Source organism: Anolis carolinensis, chromosome 6 (assembly GCF_035594765.1).
Source record: "Anolis carolinensis isolate JA03-04 chromosome 6, rAnoCar3.1.pri, whole genome shotgun sequence".
Taxonomy (NCBI): Eukaryota; Metazoa; Chordata; class Lepidosauria; order Squamata; family Dactyloidae; genus Anolis; species Anolis carolinensis.
In genome coordinates, this window is record NC_085846.1 from 13,385,829 (window position 1) to 13,409,762 (window position 23,934).

Below are 23,934 nucleotides of genomic sequence, written 5' to 3' on the forward strand. Positions count from 1 at the left end.
TTGCCGCCTTTAATTTTATGTGTTAGGGTGATCAAAATGTTCTTTTTAGAAAGCAGCTGGATAGCTCATCTGATGCTGCATAGCTCTCAGAAACAAACAACTCATATGCATTTTTTGCTTTCAGGGTCTTAACAAGGAAACATTAATGAAAAGAGGCATGCCGTGACCAAGAATCATTGCACCGTTGGCTCTGAAAACCAAGGTGGCTGGAGAAAAGTGGCAGCCCCTAAAGCATCTCTATGACATATGGCAAACTTGCTTTCAGGCAATTATTGTGGAGGCTCTGAATGCTGGGATACGGGCCATATCCTAGCCTCAGGCCAACTCCGTTTTCAACAGGATGCCAAATTCATAGGAATCCCTGGTGTGTACAATGTTCATGGAGCAGGTTCCAAAACAAATACAATTGTGTTGAAGCTTGGCCAGTTTCCTTACTACTGGTTGACCAAGAAAGTCAGCCAATCTAACAGTTGGTTAACAAGGGAAGAGAAATCTAGCCTCCCTATTATAGAACAAGAGGGAAGAGAGTATAATAAATTTCCCCATTGAATTCCTTGCCCATTGTATGCCACACAACCTAGCACACACCTGTTTGTTGTATCCACTCCAAAAACACAGAACAATCCCTTTTGGGATCCCAAAGAAGCAAAGAACAAGGCTGTCTTTTTCTTTTGCTTTGTCAGGAACAGAACCATGCAGTGACTTCTCTGCAGAAGCTTATGAAACGGCTGAGCAAAGGAGTCGGCAACAGCAGGAGGGAGCTGAAGAGAAACACCTGTGTCTAAAGTCAGGGAGATTTGAGGCGAAGGTTTGTGGACTGAAGGAAAAGAGAAGCAAGGCTTCCCCTGGTAAGTTGATCTGGCCTTTGTTCAAGACTGTTGGGATAGAAGGGAATCAGATGTGAAGGATGTGGAGCTGCTGCGGTGAAACAGCAGGACCTCCTTCTAGTTCTGGGACTGGTTTGCAGCTATCTGGATGCTTCTGGGCACAGGCAACTAGAGAATGCCTGCTGTTTCCTGCGCCTTGTACTTAGAAATTTTCTTCCCACTGTGGAGGTTCTGTTTAGCTGTCACAGCTGAGAGAAAACCGGGGGAAGAAACACTCTTCTCACATAATAATAATCAGAAGTCCTCAAGAGCTTTCTGGAAAGGGAAAAATCCCAAAATGTAATTATTTCAAACTCTGAATAGGGTGTATGGAAGCACTCCAACTTGGAGGTGAGCATGGCCTGGCTATCTTTGTCTAGGAAAGGTATCTGTTGGCACATCAATTTAGGTTGCCAGAGAGCACTCTGCCACCTGAGGATACCTGATAAATGTGATCTTCTTAAGGAAAATACAGTCTTATCTAGAATAGGATGAACTATAGGGTGGAAGCTTTGTTGGACTTCATTTCCCATCAGAAGTTGTCAGCCTGGTCAATGGTAAGAATTGATGAGCATTCATCACCATCTGAAGGGCTGAAGTCCCTCTTGAACAAGATAAGGATGAGTTCTTCCATTAAGCAGACAACTCCTAATTAGTAGTTCCTCCATTCTGTCAAGAATTCAGCTTCACTTTGTTGTCTTGCTGTGCTGAATCCAGTCCATTATTTCTTATAGATCCCTTGTTTAAAAAGTTCAAGTAGAAATTGTTGTTCCACCTGAGACGCCATCATTGCAGAAATAATAGATGGCTAGATGAACCAGTGACCTGATTTATTGCAAGATTGTCTCATGTGTTCAAATGTCTATATGTCCTTCGACTCAAAAATCCCTAGAATGACAGTATTGTCCAGAAACCCATACTATGTTGCCCATATATTTCCCTTTTCCTATGGCTGTGTGAAATTCAAATAGGTTTTATGCCAGTTTCTCTACTTTCGTAATGCATGTGTGGAATAAATACATATATTTACATACATTGTTGAGGGAATTACATACTTTATTCTGCTTCCCTCAGCTTTTTTATAAAATATATTTAAACAAACATTGAAAGCTTATTAGAATACATCTGCAGAGGAAAAGGCACTCTTCACAAACTTAGTGGCATTTCCATTTTATTTGCATCTTGGCACTGATGAAGCTGGCCCATGGAAAATCCTTCTGTATCACATTTACAACTTCATCACTCACTCCGAAGCCAACTTTTGCTTTCTTTGAGCCTGGAAACTTGCATTCAAATATGCAAAATTTCTCAAAATACTAAATTGTAAAATATCCATTTACTTTGTACCAAATCAGGGAATGCAGTGAAGCCTATTGTATACCATTGTTGTTGTGTGCCTTCAAGTTTGTTCTGACAAATGGTGAGCCATAGCAACCCTATCTCATGGTTTTCTGGGATTGAGGATGTCACCCAATGGGTTTTCATGGCTGAGTGAGATTAGAACCCTGTTCTCCAGAGTCATAGTCCTACACTTCAACCACCACTGAAGCTTTGACAGTAAACATCGATGCATCCGGAAAGGTCTCCTTCTCTCCCGACTCCTACTCTCTGCCACCAGCTTGGGCCTCCGCCATCTGTCCCCCGAGCAAACGCTGCATTTCGTGACATAACCCAACGGTTGGGCTGGTTGAGTTTCCACCCACACCTTGCTGTCAGAGCATTCCACTTGCTGTAGGCCATAAGCCTCACAATCTGTGTCAGGGTATAAAAGAGCATCCTTTGCTACTCTCGAGAGGAAAGGGAGCCAACAAAGACAAAGGGAAACCTTTGTATTGCATCTAAACTAGAAGCGCACTTTGTATTGCATCCAAACTGGAAGGCACTGCAGACTAATTCAACCAAAGAAGTCAGCCTTAGCAGAGCACTTGATGAACCAGCCTGGACACAGCATATTATTTGAGAACACAGAAATGCTGGACCACTCTAATAACCACCATGTCTGACTACACAGAGAAGGCACTGAAATCCACAAGCATGTGGACAATTTCAACAAAAAGGAGGAAACCATGAAAAAGAACAAAATCTGGCTGCCAGTACTTTAAAAAAACTCTAAAATCAGGACAGTAAATAAAGAACAACACTCAGAAGACAGGAGAAGTCCAGACAAGAAACAATCTGGGCCAGTTAATACCTCCCAGCAAAGGATTCCCTCAGGCAAGAAGCAGCCAGGTTTTGAATCTGCAAGGCCATTAAATGCTAATCAAGGTGGCCATTTGCAACATTTACACTTGCTTCTAGACTAGAGTTCTTTCTCTCACCCTGGACCTTCCACAGATATATAAACCTCACTTGCCTAGTTTCCAACAGATCTCACAACCTCTGAGGAGGCCTGCCATAGTTGTGGGCGAAATGTTGGGAGAGAATGTTTCTGGAACATGGCCACACAGCCCAGAAAACACAGCAACCTAGAAGAGCCATTCTCAATCCATTCAAGACCATGGTGCAAGAGTTAAGCTGGATCCTATATTTAATCTTGTGGGAAGAAGTCCAACTGGATTTATAGAATCTTAATTGTTTCTGTTTACTACAACCATTTAGCTTCCCATATTTGACCAAGTATTTTTTAAGAAAGACATAACATTATCTATTGTTATAGTCCTGTATGTGTGTGTATATGCCCTCAAGTTGCCTGTTGGCTTTGGTGACTCCATATATTGCCAATGGAACACACAAGGAATACTTACAGTTGGTTTTGCCAGTTCTCACCTCTGAAATATCACCAACAGCACCTGGTATTTGTTGGTGGGCTTCCATTACTAACCAGGTCTGACCTTTCTTAGCTTCTAAGATCAGACAGTATCTGGTGCCTTTATATAGGCCCTTACTGTAGTTCTAACTGAATGTATATCCATAGATCTCAGGTGAAAATATGTTGCATGTTAGAATTAATGAGCTGTTTGTTGGTGGCTATGTACGCTGGCTCTCCAAGTGAGTGCACTATCTAGTACAGGGATGGAGAAACTGCACTCTGAGGAGTTTTTGAGGTCCATGGGATATTTCTAACAGCACTCCATTTTTTTTGCAAATGAAAATAGTCTTCCTCTTTACTTCCTGGATGAGGAAAAGACTCTTCTGGACTTAGCACAGCATGGGGAAGGTACCAAAGGGGGAAAATTATCCTCCTAGGACCCAAAAGGAGAAGTCATTTTTAAGCATTGAAAATCAAGGGGAAATGGAGAAGGTTCAGCCCATTGGTCCAATGCACTCTCCTCGGCCCTGTGCAGTTATTACCCCACTGCATCTTCTTTAGGGTGAAAGGAACCAAAAAATGGGGAGTGGGGAAGCATAAGGATTGCTTCTACAAGCAGCCACTAGAGGTAGCAATGAGAACACCACTGCCGTGCTTTCGCCAACATTAATCCCTTTCTCTTGTCTTCCCAAACTTTTGTAAACTTCTATCTTCTGCCTCAAAACCTGCATTTCTGCTTTATGTAGCCCCCAGATTCTAATCTATACATGAAATCTCAAGTGGACATGTGCAAGAATCCCTGGATTTGCTGTATTGTTGTTATTGTGTGCCTTCAGGTCATTTTCAAATTGGGGCAACCCTAAAGTTACGCAGCGGGATTTCATGGCCAACGAGGCAATCAAATCCTATTCTTCAAACCACTACAACATCAGTGTTGCCAGTTGAAAAATGATTCTTTCTTGTGATTGTGAGACTATATGTTGTTTTCCACTTATGACAATCCTCAGATGAAACCTAACAGAGGGTTGCTCAGCAAGACTAGTTCAGAGGAGATTTGCTATTGCCTTCCTCTCTGTGTGTCACGACCCAGGCTACAGAGCACCAATAACCATACGCAGAAGCCAGAATCTATCTAATATCTTTATTAAGGAAATATATAAAGTTAGTAAAAGCAAATGTAAAAGATAGTCCAGAAGCAGACCTTTCAGGAAAGGTCAAAATTAGTCCAAGGAATTAATGTCCAATATGAAATATTAAGGTCCAAAGTTGTAATCCAATAACCGAAACACTCACTTTGCCAAGCAAAGTGAGGGGAGATGACAAGGTCCTTTAGTCCATAAAACTTGAACGTGGCTAGGAAATAACTTGATACTTGAAACAAGGCTTGAACGTGGAACAAGGTAACTAAGAACAAGAACAAGGTCCGTGGAATAACTTGGTAAAATCCGTGGAACAAGGCAAGGATTGGTCCTGGGAAACAAGGCAAGGTCCGCAGGTAAACAAGGCTGGGAAGCAAGGCGAAGGCTGGATAGCAAGGCAAGGCTTGAGCAAGAGCGAGGCTTGAATCGGAGCGCGCTGTCCAGGCACAACTCGCTCCGTAGGCTGACGAATTGACTCCGCGAAGTTGCTACGCGGGCAAAACACCTATATAGAGTCCAACTTTCTCACCAAAGCGGTTCTCTGGGAATCAGAAACGAAAGCTAAACTCTGAGACCAGATGTTAAACTCCTTAAAGATTCTCACGAGAACCAGTGTTAATTGGCAACATTCTTAGCTGCTATCCTCGCACTCCTGCGCGAAGCTGAATCCAAACTTCTCTGTTGTTTACAAAACTCCCGGCGCAAGAACACGGGAGAAGTAGGCTCTGGGGTTGTTTGACATACTTCTGGGGCACAACTTTCTTGCAGGTGCAAGGTTCCCAGATCTGCCTGGGAAAGATCTGGCTGAGAGGAATCCAGTTCAGACTGGGAAGGTAAAAAACCCAAGTTTTCATCTTCATCAGGAATTACAATGTCCTGAGCAGGACTACAAGGCCCATGGTTCATCACACTATCCCCCTCCTCAGGGCCCCTCCCAAACTGGGGTCCTCTCCCCGAGGCGCGAGGTCGCGGTTTGGTGGGATAGGTCAGATGGAAGCGACGGGTTAGATCAGGAGCATGGACTGTGGAGGCGTCTTCCCAAGAGCGTTCCTCAGGGCCAAAACCCACCCAGTCAATGAGATATTGTAGGCGGCGGCGATGAAAGCGAGAATCCAAAATGTCCTCAACCTCGAACTCCTCCTCCCCATTCATCAAAACAGGAGGGGGGGCCGGTTGGTCTGTATCAGGACGCACACCATCCGCCGGAAGGAGCAGGGAACGGTGAAACACTGGGTGAATGCGCATTGAACGCGGAAGTTGGAGTTTGAAAGTCACGGGGTTTAATTGCGCCACCACTGGATAGGGGCCAATGAAGCGGGCATCTAACTTCCGGCAAGGGCGGTGGGAGGGCAGAAAGCGAGTGGACAGGAAAACCCGATCTCCTACCTTGATTTCGGGGCCCGGCTGGCGGTGTTTGTCAGCGTGGCGTTTATAGTCCTCCTTGGCTTGGTCCAGTTGCTGGAGCAAAAGTTGTTGCACCGCTGTGAGTTCCTGCAGCCAATCCTCTGCTGCGGGAACTTCTGAAGTTTCAATGACAGGGGGAAAGAAACGTGGATGAAAGCCGTAGTTTGCAAAGAACGGCGTTTCTTTTGTAGAAGCTTGAACTCCATTATTGTAGGCAAACTCAGACAGTGGTAACAGAGAAGCCCAATTGTCCTGTTGGTAGTTTACATAACAGCGAAGATACTGCTCCAAAGTGGCATTGGTGCGCTCCGTTTGCCCATCTGTTTGGGGATGATGAGCTGAAGATAAGCGAGAGTCTATGCCCAGTAGTTTTTGTAGTGCCTTCCAAAAACGAGAGGTGAATTGAGATCCACGGTCTGTGACTAAACTCTTGGGCAATCCATGTAGTCTGAAAACATGCTGAAGAAATAGATCCGCAGTTTCTTTGGCCGTGGGGAGGCCTTCGCAGGGAATGAAATGGGCTAACTTGGTGAAAAGGTCCACCACCACTAAGATCGTGGTGAATCCACAGGAAGGTGGTAGGTCAGTGATGAAATCCGCGGAAATTATTTCCCATGGGCGAGATGGGGTAGGAAGGGGGTGTAAAAGCCCTGAGGGCTTTTCCCTTCGTATCTTGGAGCGCTGGCATACTGGGCAGGTGTTGACATATTTTTCTACATCCTTGCGGATCTTGGGCCACCAAAAATCCCTTAGGATCAAATGCATAGTTTTAAATAGTCCGAAGTGTCCTGCTGGTTTGCAGTCATGACACAGACGAAGCGCTTTTTCCCTGCCCGGTCCGGGTGGAATATAAACATGATTTCTATAGCAGAGCAGCCCATCTTTAAGCGAAAAGGGAAAATGCAGACCTTGGCGAAGTTGGTCCTGCGCCCAGGCATCTGCTTGCTGACTAGCCCTGATTTCTTGAGCACAGATGGGTCCTGGAGTAGGGGAAGTTGAACCAATGGGAATGGTTTTGGTGTTCCCCACCGTGAGCGTGGCAAAGTTCTCGGGTTGTAGCAGTTGGGATTCAAAGGTCTCCTTGCGTCCTGCAGCGTATTCCGGTTTACGTGACAGGGCGTCTGCTTGCTTGGTTTGGGCTGGGGTCACATAATGGATCTGGAAGTTGAAACGTTCAAAGAATAAAGCCCAACGTTGCTGCCTTTGATTTAGTTTGCGGGCAGTTCTTAGGTGTTCTAGATTACGGTGATCAGTGTGGACTTCAATGGGAAATTTGGCCCCTTCTAGCCAATGTCTCCAAGTTTCAAAAGCTGCCTTTATGGCCAGTAGTTCTTTTTCCCAAATGGTATAATTTTTCTCTGGTGTGGTTAGTTGACGGGAGTAAAAGGCACAGGGATGAAGGTGGTCTCCCACCGGTTGTAAGAGTACAGCCCCAATTGCCACATCCGAGGCGTCCGCTTGCACAACAAAAGGGGTTCCAGGATCTGGGTGCTGTAGAATTGGCTGGGACGTGAATAATTTCTTTAGTTGCTGGAACCCTTTCTCTGCTTGATCAGTCCAGCGGAAGGGCTGTTTTCCACGGATGCAGCTAGTGATTGGGTCAGACCAGTGGGCAAAATCTGGAATGAACTTGCGGTAATAGTTCGCGAACCCCAAGAAACGCTGCACCTCTTTCTTGTTAGTTGGCGCCCGCCATTCCAATACTGCTGAAACCTTGGCTGGATCCATGGAGAGTCCTAAAGGCGAGATGCGGTAACCAAGGAAATCTACCTCTTGTAGATCAAAGGCGCATTTTTCCAGTTTGGCATAAAGTCCATGATCCCGCAATCGTTGTAACACCATTTTGACGTGGTTCTCATGTTCTGATTGTGATCTAGAAAACACCAAAAAATCGTCCAGGTAGATTATCAAGAACCTGTCCAGATAGTCCTGAAAAATGTCATTGACAAAATGCTGGAACGTTGCGGGGGCTCCGCATAAACCGAAATTCATAACTCGGGACTCGAATAATCCGAATTTGGTCTGGAAGGCGGTCTTCCACTCGTCCCCTTCCCTGATGCGAACTAAGTTGTAAGCCCCCCGAAGATCCAGCTTGGTGTAAACCTTGGCTCCTCGAAGCCGATCCAGTAGATCCGAGATTAAGGGCAGGGGATAGCTGTTCCGCTTGGTGATATTGTTCAATGCTCTGTAGTCCACCACCAAGCGTAGTTCCCCTGACTTCTTCTTCACAAACATCACTGGAGAGGCGGCTGGGGATTGAGAGGGTCTGATGAATCCCTTGCGAAGGTTTGTCTCTAGGAATTCCCTGAGAGCTTCTTGCTCTGGTTCAGTCAGGGAGTAGAGATGCCCTCGCGGGATCGGGGCCCCCTCCACCAAGTCAATGGCACAGTCATAAGGTCTATGTGGGGGTAATTTCTCGGCTTCTTTCTCATTGAATACATCCCAATACTCGGAGTACTTCTTTGGCAAGGTGATGATGGGCTCGGTGTCTGTGGCATGGCATACCTTGGCTACGAGGCAATGGTTTTGGCAGTACGGTGAAGCAAACTGCAGTTCTCTGTTGGACCAGGAGATGTTAGGGTCGTGGAGAGTCAGCCATGGAATTCCCAAAATCACAGGGAAATGGGGAACCTCGGTAACAAAGAAGGAAATCTCTTCCATATGTTCTCTTATCCACATCCTGGTGGGTTCCGACCATTGACTTACGGGGCCCGTCTTGAGGGGGCGGCCGTCTATGGCTTGCACCACACGGGCATTCTTGAAATCATGATATTGTAATCCCAGAGAGTCGGCATACTCTCTATCTATGAAATTGTTGGTAGCTCCAGAGTCTATCATGGCGTGGATCATGACGGGTCCCCTTTTTGCTGACCATAATGTGACCACGAGAAGGAACAGGACCCCGGTTGGCGGCTCTTGAATGGATTTTTTGACCGGGTTGGCGAGCCTCTCTACACCCGGTCGTTGGCTTCCCCCGCCGGCTGTGTGCCAGTCGGCTCAGACGCCTTCGTCTCCGTGGAGGACGCCGCCGCAAGACGGGCGGCAGGCTTCCCTTTGGCTGGGCACTCTCTGGCGAAGTGGCCCCCATTCCCGCAGTACCAACAGAGGTTTAAGCGTTGACGACGGGCCTTCTCGGCGGCATCTAGTCTGGGACGCACATTGCCCAACTGCATCGGCACCTCCTCGCCTCCTCTGGGGTATGGGGTTGGCGGTGGGGGTCTCCACACTGGACGTGGCTGAACGCTGGCGGGAGCGGGGGGTTTTGCCCCGGCTCTACTGCCCTGGCCTCGAACCCACTGTTTCCTGTTGGCAATCATGACTTCAGCCCGTAAACATTGATCAATGAGTGCCTCGAGGGTCTGGGGAGGATCCACCTTGGAGATTTCTTCCAGCATTTCAATGTTGAGACCCTCCCGGAATTGTCCTCTGAGGGCTACATCGTTCCAGCCGGTGTTGTGGGCCAGCACTCGGAACTCGGCTATATACTGAGACATAGGTCTGTCTCCTTGGAAAAGGCGACGGAGTTTGTGGCCGGCTGCCTCCAAATTGTCCTCGATTCCCCAAGTCTCCTTGAGGTGGTCCAAGAAATGTTGCGCTGATCTTAGGTGTGGAGAGGCTTGGTCGAACAGTGCCGTCGCCCAGTTGGCCGCTGGCCCGTCTAGAAGACTGTAAACCCATGCCACTTTGATGTCTTCTTGGGGAAACTCGGCATCACGGGCCTCTAGATAAGCTTGACATTGGCGACGGAAAACATGAACCTTGGAAGCTTCTCCAGTAAACTTGGTAGGCAACGCCATGGCCGGGAGGCGGATTCCGCGCTCCCGCAAGCCCTTTATTTCTCCATCCTGGGCGTTGAGTCTGTCGCGGATGCGATCCACTTCGTCCTTGCTGATGGTGTAGCTCAGTGGCTGCCCACCGGGTACGGTTCCGGTAGACATTCTGGCCGAGGTTAATTGGTGCTTAGGTTGGCGCGGAGTCAAACTGTCACGACCCAGGCTACAGAGCACCAATAACCATACGCAGAAGCCAGAATCTATCTAATATCTTTATTAAGGAAATATATAAAGTTAGTAAAAGCAAATGTAAAAGATAGTCCAGAAGCAGACCTTTCAGGAAAGGTCAAAATTAGTCCAAGGAATTAATGTCCAATATGAAATATTAAGGTCCAAAGTTGTAATCCAATAACCGAAACACTCACTTTGCCAAGCAAAGTGAGGGGAGATGACAAGGTCCTTTAGTCCATAAAACTTGAACGTGGCTAGGAAATAACTTGATACTTGAAACAAGGCTTGAACGTGGAACAAGGTAACTAAGAACAAGAACAAGGTCCGTGGAATAACTTGGTAAAATCCGTGGAACAAGGCAAGGATTGGTCCTGGGAAACAAGGCAAGGTCCGCAGGTAAACAAGGCTGGGAAGCAAGGCGAAGGCTGGATAGCAAGGCAAGGCTTGAGCAAGAGCGAGGCTTGAATCGGAGCGCGCTGTCCAGGCACAACTCGCTCCGTAGGCTGACGAATTGACTCCGCGAAGTTGCTACGCGGGCAAAACACCTATATAGAGTCCAACTTTCTCACCAAAGCGGTTCTCTGGGAATCAGAAACGAAAGCTAAACTCTGAGACCAGATGTTAAACTCCTTAAAGATTCTCACGAGAACCAGTGTTAATTGGCAACATTCTTAGCTGCTATCCTCGCACTCCTGCGCGAAGCTGAATCCAAACTTCTCTGTTGTTTACAAAACTCCCGGCGCAAGAACACGGGAGAAGTAGGCTCTGGGGTTGTTTGACATACTTCTGGGGCACAACTTTCTTGCAGGTGCAAGGTTCCCAGATCTGCCTGGGAAAGATCTGGCTGAGAGGAATCCAGTTCAGACTGGGAAGGTAAAAAACCCAAGTTTTCATCTTCATCAGGAATTACAATGTCCTGAGCAGGACTACAAGGCCCATGGTTCATCACACTGTGTGACATGCCCATGGCCACCCAATGGGTTTCTATGGCTGAGTGGGGATTTCAACCCAATATTGTCGACCGCGTTTTAGGGGATCGGGGCCCTTAAGGAGAGACCCGATCCGGTCCTGAGAGAATGGACCTTGGCGGAGCCAATAGGAAAATATGAGCCGCAATACAACCTGAAGCCGAAATGAAGAAGGTCCGCCAAAGTTGAAGGAAAATCCGCCAAGGAGTCTTTATTGAGCAATTCAGCTGAAGAGGACTCTATTAGCGATCATTCGGTCTACTAGGGTACCATACAATCAAAATAAAGCCATATTTATACAAAATTTCAGTCTGACAGCCCTTTGAATTTCCCGCCCTGCTCCCCCGCCCATCTGATCGTTGATAGGCTAGAAGGTTGAACGAGGCGGGCTTTCGTTTCCCGCCTTGCTCCGTTGGCCCAATAGGAAGCTGCCTTTTGTCTCTACTCGGGCCAATCAGGAAAGAGAAGGCGGGAGTTATTGAAACAATGAGGTGACAGGGCAGGAACTATCGGATTAAGTCCTGCTAGACCGATTTCTAAAAGGGTGCTTAATTTATTAATGGCAGCAATCAAGGGTGTCCGGGTTTCTGTCACGTATACAGATTTTAGATATGCCTTGGGGTGTCAGAGGTGGAAGCAAAGATGGGTGGTGATGAGCCATATTGACAGGCTCTGCAGGGCGCCTTCCTGAGGTGTCCTGGATTTTCCTTTGGGTGAGATATGACAATGTTTGCCTTGGGGCGAATCACCTTTAGGTCAACACTCCGAATTCGGCGACTCAAGCCCTATATTGTCCATGCAATTTGAATTTGATTGGGTTTAGCGGTGGCAGATTATCCTTTTGTTTTTGGGAAGGGAAGCCTGGGTCATAGGAAATGGGATAAGTTCTGGGGTTCAGGTTGAGTTCAAAATATTTCCTATTTGATTTCATGACTTGACAATTATATGAAATAAAATGAAAAATAAAATAAAGTTGGAATATAAACCATGCTGGGAAAAATACATATTTTCCGGGGATCCCAAAGAGTACAAATACATATAGGCAGATAGATAGATTTCATGGAAATAAGGGAGAATCCATAAAAGTGAGTTACATTGCATAAAAGGGAATCATGAATGATATAAACAATTAAAAATATTTGATAAGAACAAAGTTCATAACATCTGGAGAACCCAGCATGGAAATTCATAAAAGTGGAGTTTTAGCAGCATGATTTTACAATTCATGAAGTTAGCCCAACGATTAGAAATTCATATAACAGTGATTCATGAGGGTGTCCAGGTTCATAGAATATGAAAATTCACGGATACATTGGGAAAAGAGTTCATCTGTGGTGGAAGGAATTCATAGAAATAGCATGGGGAAGAGGTACATGTGAGTTGCAGTCTTTGGAAGTATAGGATTTCATAAGTTCAGGGGTAGGTCTGGGGAAGAGTGTTCTTCTCATTCATAAAATTATGAAGGTGTGAATGAAACGTGGAGGGCGCCCGTCCAGGCACCCTCCTGGCAGCTGTAGAGAGGGTGAAGGTCCTTGGAGAACTATGTCTCCCCAGCGGGAGAGCGATCCCCCATCCACAGTTCACAGAAAAGGACCAGTGATCTCTTAAAACCATCCCGCGGGTCGCGGGGAGAGGAAAGTCCGGGATAAGGCTGGAAAAGAGCAGTCTGGCTTGGAAAGAGCAGTCGGTTCCGTTTGACAGTCAGCTGATGAGGTGCCGAGAACTGGGCCGATTTTGGTTACGCTGGTGGTCCTTGGGTCAGGAGCCTTAGGAAGGGTTAGAACTAAAAGGAGAGCGTGCTAGGGGTAATTTTGATAAAGATATGAGCCAATTTGTATCGTCCGCCATATTAACCTATGGCGGAGGAGCCTCAGCCAGAGTTTAAAGGACGGACGGGTTAGAGAGAGAGAGAGGGGGGGAGGATTGCATGTAAAAGAAGGAGTCAAGGAAAGACACAAAATAACCAGATAGAGAGTGCTACTGTTATAAAATGTATGCTACTTTTATTGGGGGGATTTGTTACATAGTTCAGGGAAGGGGAAAGTGAAGAAAAAAAAAGATCTTTTAATAATAGTCTGCTGCGGTCCCGCTCTGTTCCTTTTACGATGGATCTGCGGAACTCTCCGCTGCGGGTTCAAATCAATTTGAATGCTGGCGCTTCGGACATCACCAACACTCAAACCACTCTACCATTAAGGCACCATACTGAGCTATTAAAATGGACACTAACTCGGACCTTCCAAAATTTGGATTCAGTTGCAATTTATCTGGCAAGAACACAGAATGGGAAAATTAGATACTTTTTCAGATTCCCTCTTTCCAATGGAGTTTCAGTCCCTGGACTGTCAGAGTGAAAACTGGTGGAGGTTGTGTAGAAGAGGACATTTCTACTTAGAGAACTTCTGCTGATTACAAGCAACTTCTGCTGAAATCCCCTCTTCAACACAAGTTTGTTACAGCAGTCCTTGCTGGTTATTATTCTTGCAAACCTAATTGTGGCAACTGAGTTCCTCCTGAGAGATCTCCAGCATAAGCTCTATCAAGAAATGAATCCCCAGCTGGCATCCTCTGGCAGCAATTAATCTACTGAGAGTTTTCAGCCTCCATTGGCATTGCTTTGGGAGAGGGCCCTTCAAATTATAAGACAGAAGCAAAGCACTGCCTTGTGCAATGTTCCAGAGCAATGTCAGACTGTTTACTGAAACATCTCCGATCGTGTGCCTTCTATAGACTGGAATACTTCAGCTAAAAATGGAGCAATCTCTTCCAAAGTGGCCTCCCTTGGCAACAGTTGGTGATACACAAGTGTGTTAAAGAAAAGAAAGACAAGGGGCAACCAGGGAGAAGTAACTTTTCCCATATTGTGGCCAGATGAGCCACTCAACTTATTCTGGTGGCACTGAAGCGGAAAGTTTCATCTGTCTCTAGCAAGGAACTTTATGGTTCTATAGTAAAAGTAGTTTGCACTCAATTGATCTATACTTCTGGGTAGTGTGTTTTCCCTCATTAATAACTTTTGCCATCCTGACCACACTCTGGTGTTGTTTGGCCACATGCATCCGTGGTTTTTACCTGTGAAGTTTTGGGTGAGACAAGACAATTCCACTGCCTGGGAAGGGGTCAAGTTGACTTGCAAATTCAAGGTAAGCCATATGGCCCCCCGCTCCCTCCCTTTTAACATTGTGCTTTCCCAATTGCTTCATTCTGGCTAGCAATAGAACCTATTGTAGTTCTTACTATTGTTTAAATGACATAGAAAACAAGATGGAAATTATATGGCTCTCTGGAGTTAGTTTAGATTAGGTTATCTCCCATCAGCCCTAAACAACATCCCCAATGGCAAGAAATTCTGAGAGCTGTAGTTCAACTACACTTAAAGAGCTGCACAATTTCCATCCCTGGTATAATATTACTAGCTGTGCCCGGCAACGCGTTGCTGTGGCGAACTATGGTGGTATGGGAAATAAAGTATTGAGAAATTGGTGGTAGTTAAGGTAAAGGGTAAAGGTTTTCCTGTGACATTAAGTCCAGTCGTGTCTGACTCTGGGGTTGGTGCTCATCTCCATTTCTAAGCTGAAGAGCCGGCGTTGTCCGTAGACTCCTCCAAGGTCATGTGGCATGACTGCATGGACCGCCGTTACCTTCCCGCCAGAGCAGTCTACTATCATCTACTATCATTTGTGAGGCCTAACTGTACCTGTCCCCTGGGCTGAGTGGGTTGCTAGGAGACCAAGTGGGTGGAGCTTAGCCTTCTAAATGGCAGCAATTGGATAAAAAAATTATTCCTCTCCGTCTAATTAGGACTTTATTTTTCTTTTCTTTTTGTTGTTTGAACGTAGAGGCATGGATGAGGGGTTGTGTTGCCAAGTTAATGTTTCTGGGATGTGTCGTTTTGTTGTTTTGTCCTAGGCCGAAATTTCATTACCCATTTATATATATATAGATGTGTACGGGTTTCTGTATGCCTGTGTGTTTCTTGCTTCACAGGCCACTGGTCATAGGTCAGAAAAGTGTTAAATGAATGAGGGGAAAGAAAGTCCCTCAGAACTTGAGCAAAGTGAATTTTCTTGTTGACAACTAATATAGGCTGCATCTATGCTGCAGAATTAATGCATTTGATATCACTTTAACTGCCATAGTTCAAAGTTATAGAATCCTGAGAACTGTTGTTTAACAAAGTCTTCATGTTAGCCTTCATAGAACTGATGCCTCACCAAATGCAGCGGGTTAAGTTGCTAGCTGCAGAAAAATCTGTCAACGGAGGGTTGGCAGTTCAAAGCCACGAGTTGGGATAAGCTCCCGACTGTTAGCCCCAGCTTCTGCCAACATAGCAGTTCGAAAGCATGCAATGCGAATAGATCAAAAGGTACCGCCTCAGTGGGAAGGTAAAAGAGTGCCCCATGCAGATATGCAAAACATGCCAGCAACAGATTGGAAACATTTATGGATAAGAGGCTCCTAGGCATGGTAAAGTGGCACAAGAGCACCTCTCTATGGCTGGTAGTTGAGCATCGCCTCCAGATGCCAGCGATGAAAAGGGGGGAAAGTCCTTTACCTCTGTCTATGTATTGTATACTTGAAGTGACTGGCTTGAACTTGAAGGAACTGGGGGGCGGCGATGGCTGACGGGGAGCTCTGGCGTAGACTGGTCCATGAGGTCACGAAGAGTTGGAAACAACTGAACGAATGAAGAAGAAGAAGAATGTATTGTATGTTGTTGTGCAAAAGGCATTTTTAAAAAATATAATTAATTTTTATTTACATACATTAACAACTTACAGTGAACAGAATACAAAACCATGAACATTTACAAACACATAACCCCACCACCAAGGCTGTGTGCAAAAGGCATTTAATGTTTGCCTTATATGTGTTCTGTAATCCATTCTGAGGCCCTCTAGGTGGGAGAGAGCAGAATATAAATAAAGTGTTGTTGTTGTTAATAGCATTGAGCCTGGAATGTTAAAGTGGTGTCAAACTGCATTAATTCTACAGTGTAGATGTGCCCATTGAGACAGCCAATGTTTTTTTTTTGGGGGGGGGTAGATTATGACATAGGAAACCAGAGTTCAAATCCCTGCTTAGCCATAGAAACCCAATGGGTGACCCTGGGTGAGTCAAAGTCTCTCACCACCTCATCACACGAACAAATTTGCCTGTCCTATGACACTTTCACCTCAGTTCAGGGACGGAGCCTGCCGGATGCCATCATACAACGTACATCTACTTCCAGTGGGGCTCCATCCCTGAACTGGGGTGAAAGTATCATAAGCAGGAGCAATGAGAACACAGCAGGCTTCCTGTGTTCTCATTGAGAAGAATGGGGGGAAGCCAGACAGCACCACTTACCCCACGGGAAGGGGTGATGCAGGATGCGGGGGTAAGTAGGTAGGTGGGTGGGTAGGTAGGTAGGTATGTAAGTGGGTAGATGGGTAGATGGGTAGGTAAGCTGGTAGGTGGGTAGGTAGATAGATGGGTAGGTAAATAGGTGGGTAGATATGTAGAAAGGTAGGTAGTTTTATAAATTCAGAAAAAGAAAAAGAAATTCAGAAAAAGAAACTGGAAAGTAGGGAGCGATAGATAATAGATATGAGATAGGTAGGTAGGTAGGTAGATAGGTATGTAGGTGGGTAGATGGGTAGGTAAGTTGGTAGGTGGGTAGGTAGGTGGATAGGTAGGTAGATGGGTAGGTAAATAGGTGGGTAGATAGGTAGAAAGGTAGGTAGTTCTATGAATGCAGAAAAAGAAACTGGAAGGTAGGGAGCAATAGATAATATATATGAGAGAGAGAAAGGATAGATGCAGGATGTAGGGCAACCATGATTTGCCATGATGCATGGCAAATACCCCCGCATGTGGACCTCAATGTCTTGTGGTCCTAAGGAAGGCAATGGCAAGTTCCCTCTGAAAAAAATATTACCAAGAAAACCCTTCTAGTTTCATCTTAGGGTTGCCATAAGGAAAAACGATTTGAAAACAGACCACAATAGCAACAAAAACAAACACAGATGGCAGGGTGCCTCACCTGAAGCCCTGATGTATTCCTGCCAGCGTGGCTGATCAGCCAAATAAAAACTTCTGTTCTGGTGTTGCTATTAGGAATCTCAGTAGAGATTGCCCAAGGGAGGTGAGACTCACCTGGGGACTGGAGAATTCAGAGCTGGAGAGTGATGTTCTCACCTTCGCTCACCCACCGATCAGAAGGTGGGGAGGAAGAACTGAATAGTCTCCATCTGCCCATCCCGAAATGGTTTCTGTATGTATGTGAGAAAGAAAACGTGGCTATTTACTGATGGAAGGAGAGCAAGTTAATGGCAGAAAAGCATCCAGTTATGTTGTTACAGCAGGCATGGGCAAACTTCAGCCCTCCAGGTGTTTTGGACTTCAACTCCCACAATTCCTAACAGCCTACGGCTGTTAGGAATTGTGGGAGGTGAAGTCCAAAACACCTGGAGGGCTGAAGTTTGCCCATGCCTGTGTTGCAGAATTATGAATTAATTCATAATTATAATTATGAATCATCTTCACAGGTCATGAAGATGCCTTTTCATTATGTGGCCCCTGAAAATCCCCAGAGCCCTGAAATATCCAAGGAGATTGTGCTGATTTCTGGTCTGTTTTCACACCAAAACAGCAGCCCACTCCAACCAACCACAAATGGGGTGGCTTTTCCCCTCTAACCCCTTAAAACCTCTCAAACAATCCTGGGAAGAAAAATGGAGAAATGATTGAAAGTCAGCAAAAACTGCAACCAAAAGTGCATTATGTGGAAACACCGCAGTCCTACCCACTTGTGGATACGGAGGGCAAATAGAGCCTTCCTCTCCCTGCAAATTGTCCACCTCTGAACTACGGGAACATAACTGGATGCTTCTCTGCTGCCATGGACATGTTTGAAACCTACAGTAGATATAATGTGGAGTTTGGAGAGATGATGGAGGATATATGTAGTTCAAGTTCAATCTGGGAGATATATTTCTGTGTTCCAGCAACTGAACCTCTGCCCTTTTCTGTCAGTACAACGGTAAACCGCTCCAGAATAGATCTCGCCAAGAAAAACCCATTATAGGGTCTCCAAAGGTCAGAAACAACTGGAAGGCACACAGCAATAAGAACAACTGATCCCCTAACCAGAGAGGGATGTGGAACAAATAGCTCCAATTGAACCCCAGATAATCCAGCTCTATCTTCAGAAGCCTGGGGCTGTCAGAGTAAAATCCTCTGTACCTTTAATTATTGTCTAGAATGGCTTCTGTACCTTTAATTGAAAGAGGGGTTTTTGGCAGGTGTTGGTTGTGACTTGGGATGCAGCCACATTGTAAAATAAAGTAGTCTGGCATCATTTTAATTTGTGTTGTCGAAGGCTTTCATGGCCAGAATCACTGGGTTACTGTGAGTTTTCCGGACTGTATGGCCATGTTCCAGAAGCATTATCACCTGAAATTTAACCCACACCTATGGCAGGCATCCTCTGAGGTTGTGAGGTCTGTTGGAAACTGGGGAAGTGGGATTTATAATATCTGTGGAAAGTCCAGGGTGGGAGAACAAACTCTTGTCAGCTTAAGGCAAGTGTGAATATTGCAATTGGCCACCTTGATTAGCATTGAATAGCCTTGCAGCTTCAAACCCTGGCTGCTACCTACCTGGGGGAAACTTTTGTTTGGAAGTTTGGAAGATCTCACAACCTCTGAGGATGCCTGCCATAGATGTGGGTGAAACGTCAGGAGAGAACGCTTCTGGAACATGGCCATACAGCCCAGAAAACTCACAGCAACTCATCATTTTAACTGCCAGGGATCAATGCTATGGAATCCTGGGAGCTGCAGCTTGGTGAGGCATCACCACTCTTTGGCTGATTCCATAGCATTGAGCCATGGGAGTTAAAGTGGTGTCACTAATTCTGCAGGGCAGATGGACCCTTGATTGCTTGTCAAGCAAACCTGACATTCCCTCTTTTTAAGCAGTTTCCAGTTTTCAATCTGGCAATCAGGAGCCCCTAGTGCTGCAGTGGGCTAAACCCTTGTGCTGGCAGGACTGCTGACTTGAAGGTTGGGTTGCTGACCTGAAGGTTGCCAGTTCAAATGCAACCCAGGGAAAGCGCGAATGAGCTTCCTCTATCAGCTCCAGCTCTATGTGGAGACATGAGAGAAGCTTCCCACAAGGATGGTAAAAACATTTTTCAAAAACATCCGGGTATCCCCTGGGCAACATCCTTGCAGACGGCCAATTCTCTCACACTAGAAACGACTTGCAGTTTCTCAAGTTGCTCCTGACACAAAAAAAAATATCTGAAAATCCAGTTTCAACATTGACAACACTGACCACCCTAATCTATATATTAGAGCATACATCCCTATTTTATTAGCATGTGTATAGCTGACCTGGCACCGCTCTGTTTTGCCCTACCTTTAATGCATCCTTCAATGCATCCGGGGATTTATTTCTTCGGTTGTTGTGCTGAGATATTTTTATTGAATGCTTGTATATGTAATCTGTGAATTGCCTTCAGGGCTCTTTTTGGAGCAGGGAGGGATGCTAAATTAAATTAAATTTAAAAATAAACTCGGCTAGTCGGGTTTTGTTTTTTTTATTCCGCCCCCAACCCACACAATTTCAACATGTGCCTCTCAAAAATGCTAAGCCCTTTTCCTGTCCCAAAATCCCCAGGGGTCCTTCCTAGCTTGCCAGTCTTCTCTTTCTGAACAACATGTTATAATCCAGCCTTTATTGCTTAGATGTTTTCCTCCATTTGGGGGGAGGGAATAATGCAATGCACAGTTTTTCCCCCAGCATCTGCTAATATTCTTTTGCCCTTAAGATAACCCAACTGTTTGAACATCCTAGATCTTTAAACTGTTGCTAAAATTGAGTTGGTGGGGGAGGAAGAAAGAGAGAGATGGGGGGGATGCTTTCTTTAAAAAATGTCCAGGATCCCTGAGATATCTGCAAATTTATTTCCAGTACATCTTACCAGATTTATACTTGGTAATAGCTGTAGGCATTGCTGCATATTTCATTCATTTAACCAACCGCACACCGGCATTATATTACCGCCGGGAGATTTGCCGGCTGAAGTTTACCACCATTTCCCCAAGGTAGCTGAAAGAGACGATATAAATAATTGTGGAAAAACATGTAACTTCTGCAAGTCTTCTGGGGAGAAAATAGTAAGGCAGAGAGTGTGTCTATGTATGCAACAGAGTTTTCCTAAGTATGGAAGGGTTCATCTACACCAGGCATGGGCCAACTTGGGCCCTCCATGAGTTTTGGACTCCAGCTCCCACCATTCCTAACAGCCTCAGGCCACTTCCTTGGGTTGGTTCATCAAGTGTTCATCAAGACTGGGGAAATCCAGACAAGAAACCATCAGGGCCAGTTAACACCTCCCAACAAAGAATTCCCCCAGGCAGGAAGCAGCCAGTATTTGAAGTTGCAAGGCATTCCAATGCTAATCAAGGCGATCAATTGCAATATTCACAAGTGCCTCAAGCTGACAAGAGTTCTTTCTTCCACCCTAGACATTATTCCATAGATATATAAACCCCACTTGCCTAGTTTCCAACCTCACAACATTTGAGGATGCCTGCCATAGATTCAGGCGAAACATCAGGAGAGAATGCTTCTGGAACATAGCCATACAGCCCGGAAAACTCACAGCAACCCATGAAAGCCTTCAACAATACTCAGAGATGGTTTTGCCAGTTCATTCCTCTGGGATGCAGTAGAGTGGTCCATGGTAGAAGCAGTATTCTTCAAGAGAGATTCAAGAAATTATAGGTTACCCATTCGCACAGCTATGGTGTTCTGTCGAGAAATTTTATGAATTGTAATCCAAATGAGTAACTTTTCCAGACTCTGGCCATTGGTCTTCTCCATCCCCTTTGCCAAATGGTTGAATAAAGAATAGCAACAACAACAATAATAACAATAATAATAAATCTTTATTTATACCCCACCACCATCTCCCCGAAGGAACTTGGGGCGGCCTACAAAAGCACTCCAAGTGCCACGTATAAACAACAATGCATAGGTATATACGCAGTGACATAAATAGAAAAACAATGACCTAGTCCATATGAAATATACAAATGAGTCTAATTTAATTAAGACCCTTGGAATATAAATGCATTTGCCGTTTTCCCTGCAAATGTTCTACTGACAGATACGCAACTGCAGAAATGCCAAGGAAGGAGATGAAAAATCTATTGTGATGTTAGATTCCTCTGGTTCCTCACTTATAAGATAAGGCGTTTTGCACATGTTCAGAGGTACTTGTCTTTTTATTACCTGTCATATCCCTGAAGTGAAATCCAAGTCAAGGTATACCCAAGATAGAAGCATTTTGGGAGGAGAATGGAGGCCACCACAAATTCAGGCCCAGTTTAACTGAATTTTTCTGGGCTGTAGATTTCTAACATCATTTTCTACTCTGCAAATGAGAAGAATGGACACTGTCTTTAATTATTAATGAGTAGGAGAAACTATCTGGTACATTTTTAAGAGCTATAAAATAATAAAACCACGTAGTAGAATCCTGAGCTTGGTTAAATTTCAGCGCATCAGCCTTATTACTGTATGCACAAAGAGTTTCTCGGTTCTCCAGGGAGGCAAGTCTTATGTATGCATAAAAAAATAATTACCGTCTTCACAGGCACGCTATGGAACCATCATCATTACACAAAGAAAGTACCGAAGCATTTCAAATCCCATCTACACTCGGACACACACACACAAAAGCCTGCTGCTCACATTCCCATTCTTCAAAGCAGGGAAGACTGTCATTGCATACCCACACACACTGCTCTGCAGACCACAAGAAATGATACTAAATGCCGAGCCTATATAACCATACCTACACATGGGCATCAAAGGCGTGAGCCATGCTAGGTGACACATGGCTCCGAGCCTTTCTATCGACACGAAAACGTAAAGAAAGAATAAGAAAAGAAGAGGAGGAATTCATGCATAACGGATAAGCAATGAAAAAAGAGAGAGAGAGGAAAGAGAGGAGAGAGAATTATATAATGTGCGGCAGCCACCGCACCATAGAAAAATTGAATGATTTGTCTCTCCCTCTCATGCGCGCACACGCACATACATTTCCTCAAGATCAGAAGTCTTCTGAAGGAATAATTACTCCGAAAGGATGAATAGACCCGTCAGAAGTATAATCACACACACAAACTTCCCACACACACACAAAGAGTTGTCCTCACAAAGAGATAGAAACATGAATGCAGAGAGGGAGAAAAACTGGAAGGCAGGGAGGAATAGATAGATAGATAGGTAGGTAGGTAGGTATGTGGGTAGGTGGTAGATAGGTAGGTAGGTGGATAGGGAGGGAGGTAGGTAGGTGGGTAGATAGGTAGATAGGTAGGTAGGTGGGTGGGTAGGTATGTAGATAGAAAGGTAAGTAGATAGGTAGGTGGATGGGGAGGTAGGGAGGTAGGTGGGTAGGTAGGTAGGTGGGTAGATAGGTAGATGGGTAGGTAGGTGGGTTGGTAGATAGGTATGTAGATAGAAAGGTAGGTAGATAGGTAGGTGGGTGGGTAGATAGGGAGGTAGGTGGGTAGGTAGCTAGATAGGTGGGTAGATAGGTAGGTATATGGGTAGGTAGGTGGGTGGGTAGATAGGTATGTAGATAGAAAGGTAGGTAGATAGGTAGGTGGGTGGGTAGATAGGGAGGGAGGTGGGTAGGTAGGTAGGTAGATAGGTAGGTGGGTAGGTAGGTGGGTGGGTAGATAGGTATGTAGATAGAAAGGTAGGTAGATAGGTAGGTGGGTGGGTAGATAGGGAGGTAGGTGGGTAGGTAGGTAGGTAGGTAGGTAGATAGGTAAATGGGTAGGTAGGTGAGTTGGGTAGATAGGTATGTAGATAGAAAGGTAGGTAAATAGGTAGGTGGGTGGGTAGATAGGGAGGTAGGTGGGTAGGTAGCTAGGTAGGTTAGTAGATAGGTAGATAGATGGGTAGGTAGGTAGGTGGGTGCGTAGATAGGTATGTAGATGGAAAGATAGGTAAGTAGATAGGCAGGTGGGTTGGTAGGTAGGTGGGTAGATAGGTAGGTAGGTGGGTAAGTAGCTAGATAGGTGTGTAGATAGGTAGGTAGGTAGATGGGTAGGTAGTTGGGTAGGTATGTACCTAGGTGGGTGGGTAGATATGTATATAGAAAGATAGGTAGGTAGATAGGTGGGTGGGTAGATAGGTGGGTGGGTAAGTAGGTGGGTAGGAAGGTAGATAGGTTGGTAGGTAGATAGATGGGCAGGTAAGTAGGTAGGTGGGCATATAGGTAGGTAGTTCTATGAATGCAGAAAAAGAGATTGGAAAGTAGGGAGGGCTAGATAATAGATATGAGAGAGAATAGGGAGAGAAAGAGAGACAGACAGACAGATAGTATGAATGCAAAGAGAAGCTGAAGGCATGGAGAGATAGACAGACAGACATATGCAGAGAGGGAGAGAGCAAAGGATAGATAGATTATACATAAACAAATAGATATAGACAGGCAGACAGGCAGACAGATAGATGAAAGATGAGACAGAACCATGAATACAGAGGCTGGGAGGGATGGATAGATGGACAGACAGATGGACAGACAGATAGATGCAGAGAGGGAGACAGGCTGGAAGACAGGTAGAGAATGATGAAAAATGAGATGGATAGATGGGTAGAGATAGATAGATAGAGAGATAGATAATAGGTAGTGAGTAATTTAAAAAGGTTAGCTGGATGTAAGAATGGGAAGGCCACGGAGGAGTAGGGGAGAGATGAATTATAATAAAAGTCAGAGGATGAAAGGCATTTCAG

General features: G+C 45.3%; 1 protein-coding gene across 1 annotated transcript in view; it reads left to right on the plus strand.

Moving 5' to 3' along the window:
* Positions 1–706: 706 nt before the first annotated feature.
* The window catches only part of doc2a (double C2 domain alpha), a 69,485-nt gene continuing 46,257 nt past the window's right edge, over positions 707–23,934 (plus strand). The window contains exon 1 of the mRNA XM_008121804.3: positions 707–848. The gene's annotated coding sequence lies outside the window, so the exon portion shown is untranslated. The remainder of the gene's footprint in view (positions 849–23,934) is intronic.